General features: G+C 32.7%; 1 protein-coding gene across 4 annotated transcripts in view; it reads left to right on the forward strand.

Annotated features, from left to right (window-relative positions):
• LOC117182371 (zinc transporter ZIP1-like) overlaps window positions 1-4,887 on the forward strand; it is a 153,442-nt gene that overhangs the window by 88,075 nt on the left and 60,480 nt on the right. Inside the window, exon 1 of one of the 4 annotated variants that reach the window (XM_033375569.1) lies at window positions 4,251-4,489. The exons of the other annotated variants lie outside the window; for them this stretch is intronic. The gene's annotated coding sequence lies outside the window, so the exon portion shown is untranslated. Of the gene's footprint in view, window positions 1-4,250; window positions 4,490-4,887 lie in introns of those variants that run through there. 4 annotated transcript variants of the gene reach the window in all.

The following is a 4,887-nucleotide window of genomic DNA, read 5'->3' on the forward strand; positions in this document are numbered from 1 at the left end:
CGGTACCATTGGATTCAGCGGGTCAAAATACATAAGATTAACTAGTTTTTACCTTTTGCCTCTTGAATGCATACGGGAACATACCCAGCTCCCGGACTAAACTTGCCGAAGCGAAATTAAAGGAGGGGATCTTTGATGGACCGCAGATAAGAAAAATATTGCAGGATCCAGAATTCATTACAAAAATGTCTGGCACTGAAAAAGATGCCTGGCTTAGTTTTAAAAATGTTGTAAAAAACTTCTTAGGTAATAAGAAAAGTCGAGACTATCAAAAAGTGGTTTCAGAAATGGTATTAAACTTTGGTAAACTAGACTGCCTTATGAATTTGAAGCTACATTTTCTTCATTCGCATATAAATAAGTTTCCAGACAACCTGGGAGACTTTAAGTGAAGAGCAAGGCGAACGTTTCCACCAGGATATAAAAGAGATGGAGAGGCGATATCGGGGATGTCGGGATATCAACATGACGGCTGACTACTGTTGGAGTTTAAAACGAGATCAAGTGAATCAAGGTACCAAACGAAACCGAAACCCACTACGTAGGTATTTTGAGGACAAAAGGGTTCGAAAGAAGCGATGTAAAGAAAAATAAAAAATAAAAGAACCCTATAAGCGTGAGAGGCAAGGAGACTCATGGTGATAAAGCACCCCAAAGGAAACAGAATTTACTACGTCCACGTCGTTGTTTCTGGGTAACGCTAAAAGTAAATAAAATTTATTTACGAAAAATCCTACCATTGCCATGCAAGGAGACTAACGCAAATTAAAAACCCCGAAACGTGAGAAAAAAAAGGGAATCTACAGTGAACGACAATCCCAGTCGAGGAAGGTAAAGGTTTAAAGGTTTTCGTTGATCTTATGTCTAATTTTGCGTTTTTCGATAAAAATATGAGCCAGCCGGGTTATTTGAACCCAGGATTCAGAATCAGTGACCCCAAAAACATAAGGATGTGCTGGATAAGTCCACCGGGGATGAAGATATATTTTTTTTGCAAAAATATGCACGGAAAACCGCTGTTTTCGTCGATTTTACCACTATTTTGCATTTTTCGATCAAATATGAGGCAACTGGGTGTTTTTGACCCCGGATTCGGATTTAGCGACTCGAACAACATAAGTAAATGCTAATTTAGACCACCGGGCATGAAAAATTTTGTTGTTGCAAAAGTATACGAGAAAAATCGCTGCATTCGCCGATTTTACGTCTATTTTTGCGATTTTCGAAAAAGTATGAGCCAAATTGGTTATTTGGGCTTCAGATTCGAATTCAGCGACCCAAAATACATATAAATATGTTGGTTAAGTCCACCGGGCGAGAAAATATATTTGTTTTTTGCAAAAATATACCTGAAAATCGCTGTTTTTGTCGATTTTACGTCTATTTTTCGTTTTTCAGAAAAATATGAGCCAACTTGGTTATTTGGACACCGGAATCGAATTCAGCGACCCCAAAAACATATAGATATGCTAGTGTAGTCTGTCGAACAGACCACTTTTTTTGTGTTCCGGTGTAATTTTTAAATGCAATTAAATGAATTATTACATTACTATTACAAATTATTTATTAATGATAGAAAATCTAATAAAATATAAGAATTAAATTAAATCAAATAAAAAATTTATCTAGGTTTTTTAATACGTGGCAGTTCTTTGATCAAAAAATTAAATTTAAACCCATGTCCATGCATCAAGGAGGAATATTACCGACAACAAAAATGTAACAGTTGCATTTTCAGCTGAATAGTTGAATTTTTAAGCAAAAAGACCAATTTTTTAGAAGTTAGTGAAATTGTCATCCTGAAAAGTTTAATTTTCGTTAAAGACGTTCATTTTCAGCCAAGGGAGATTAATTTTCAACCAAGAAAAATTACTTTTCTACCGAAAATCACTAATTTTCAACAAAACAGTTTAATTTCCCGACCAAAAAATATAACTAACAAAAAAGTTAAATTTTCAACATAATAATTACAATTCTAAAAAAAAGTGGAATTATTTACCGAATAACCGAATTTTTAACCAACAAACATGAATTTTCAATCACGAAGAATAATTTTCCACCAAAAGACGAATTTTTAACAAAATACGTAAATTTTTAAATAAATAATTCAATTTTATACTAAAAAAGATACGTTTACAATCAAAAATGGCATAGTTAAATTTTTAGTTAAAGAAAAAATTAATTTTCAACAAACAAAAAAAGAATTTTTAATTAGTTTAATTGAACTAAGAAAGACGATTTTTTTACAAAATAATTTAATCCTCAACCAAAATGATGAATTTTCAACAAAAATATTAATTTTCGACTATTTCATTTTAGGTTGAAAATTTACATTTTTCAGCTGAAAATTCAACAATTTGGTTAAAATTAACTATTTTTTTCAAACTTTGTAGAAAATTAACTTTTCGATTGAAAATTGATAATGTCGGGTGGAAAATTCATCTGTTTTGTGGAAAATTCATGTATTTTTTTGGACTGACCCTTCTTGTTTGAAAAAGCATTCCATTGGTAGAGAATTCAACTATTTGCTCAAAAAACAAATTAAATCTTTCCAAAATTTACCTCTTGGTCCGAAAAATTAGCTTTTTTTTGAAACTTCATAATTTGGGGTAGAAAATTAAAATGTTTTGTGGAAAACTCATGTATTTTGTTGACAGTTCGTCTATTTCTGTTGATAATCAAACTTTTTTAATGAAAATTCATCATTTTCATTAAATATTTAACTATTTTTTCAAAATCCTTTGTTTTTCGTTGAATTTAACCGGTTAAAAACTTTTTCCTTATAATTAGTTTTTAAACTGTAAAGGTTCCATTTTTTGTTAAAAACTTATATTTTTTAGTTTGAAATTTAATTATTCCGTTCAAAAATCTGTATTGATTAAAAATTACAATTCGTCTTTTGTGTTGAAGAATAGAAATATTCTTGGTTAAAAATTCAACTACTTTGTTAAAAATTTAATTATTCGATTGAAAATTCAAACCTTTTTTTAAAATTTTCTTTGCTGTAGATAATTCTGCTCACTATAGAATAACTCATTAAAAACGTATTAGAATACACTTGAAATCCATGTACAAACCAACGGTTTCCTTACTTACGGGAGGGGTGGGGGGGGGGCTACGACTGGGGTCAAAATATCTCAAAATTAATCTGCGAAATTCCTGAAAATAAAACCAAGAATCCAACGACCACATTTCGACAACCACCATTAATTGTTCTTATTGAAATTTGAAAATAGATAACAATTTTCCTAAAAAAAGAAATAAGAAAATTTATTTTTTAGGAAAAAATAAAAAAGAGGAAGAAAAAATGAGATGGCCACCAACGAAATCCCCTTCCTTCTCTTTTTATTTTTTTCGTCTTTTTTATTTTTATTATTATCAAATCACGAAATCATAAAATATTCGAGCAGGCAGAAACTGCAACGAAACCAAGCTGTTCTCTTTTTTACACCCGAGAATCAAATGAGGGTGAACATTTTTTATAACCCTCATTTGAATCTTGGGTCTCAGGAAGAGAGCATCGTAGTTTCATTGTTGTTCCTGCCTGATCGAATTTTTTTTTTTATTTTTTTTTATTGTTTGCCTTTATAAGGGAGCTGTATGTGTGCCGAAACGTTGATAATTTTTTACAAATATTTTTGATTGTGATTTGATAACAATAAAAATAAAAAAAGACGAAAGAAATAAAAAAGAGAAGGACGGGGATTTAGTTGGTTGCCTTCTCATTTTTCTTTCCGCTTTTTTATTTTTGTCCAAAAAAGAACATTTTTTTTTCTCTATTTTAGGAAAATTTTATCTTTTTTCAATTTCAATAGGAAAATTTGCTGGTGTTTGTCTAAATTTGTTCGATGGATCTTTAGTTTTATTTTCAAGAATTCTGCACATTAATTTGATTATTGGACGTTAAATAGGATTTTAAATTTGATTTTAATCTCATTTAATTTTCTTTAATTTTAATCTCAAAATTGCTAAATCAGTTTATGGATGACCTAGAACTCTCTATCAACCCCTTTGGATGCACGTGTGCAAAGTACAGGGTGGTTGGGTTGGGGCTGAGTGGATACCTCGCTGAATACTGACTAACAACATAGTTGATCAGGCGAAGGGTGGAGGGGGAGGAGGAAGTGGTGTAGGGCGCCGACTGCCGAGAGTAGACGCGAGGAGGTGAGGGGGATTCGACTCCCGGACTCCAACTCACGGCTTCACGAGTGAGAGCAGGTCCCCACTTCCAGGAGTGTCCGGTTGGCCGCGGCTTAGCGAGGACGAGGCAAAAACGTAGCTCCTCGTCTTCCTCGCCTCAACCGGCGAGAGGGGATTTAAAGCGTTTCCCCAAATCACCGGACAGCTAACGCTCCATCCTGTCCGGTTGCAAGGAGTGCCCGCGAATTTACCGATATTCGTCCGAGATTTTCGGCTCAGTTTGCTTGGAATTCGCGACCGTTTCCAGTAGATTCGGGACACGCGGAAGGATTTTTAAATTTCTTTACTGGTGAGGATTAAGGTTTTGTGGGTGATAAATGAATCTGGATCGATGAGAAACCGATAGATTATTGAAATATGCAATAAATTGGATCTTAAGTGATTGATGCACCTATAATGCCTATTGTATCGAGTGACAAAAGTTCAATATTTTTAATGACGAACGTGACATTCTGGAGAGATGAGTTAGAATATAGATTATGTGGTCATGTGAATGGTTACTGAGTGGTTTAGGAATTCTGAATTTGAATTGAAATTTATTATTGTTGATGAATTGAATCATGTGTGACAAAATTAGTTATTTTTGTGGCAATTATTGCAAAGTGAGAAAAAGATAATTAATATAAATATAATAATAAAAAATATTTTTGGCATAAAATTTTATTAAATTAAAAATTATCACCCAAA

Source organism: Belonocnema kinseyi, chromosome 10, assembly GCF_010883055.1.
Source record: "Belonocnema kinseyi isolate 2016_QV_RU_SX_M_011 chromosome 10, B_treatae_v1, whole genome shotgun sequence".
NCBI classification, from domain to species: Eukaryota; Metazoa; Arthropoda; class Insecta; order Hymenoptera; family Cynipidae; genus Belonocnema; species Belonocnema kinseyi.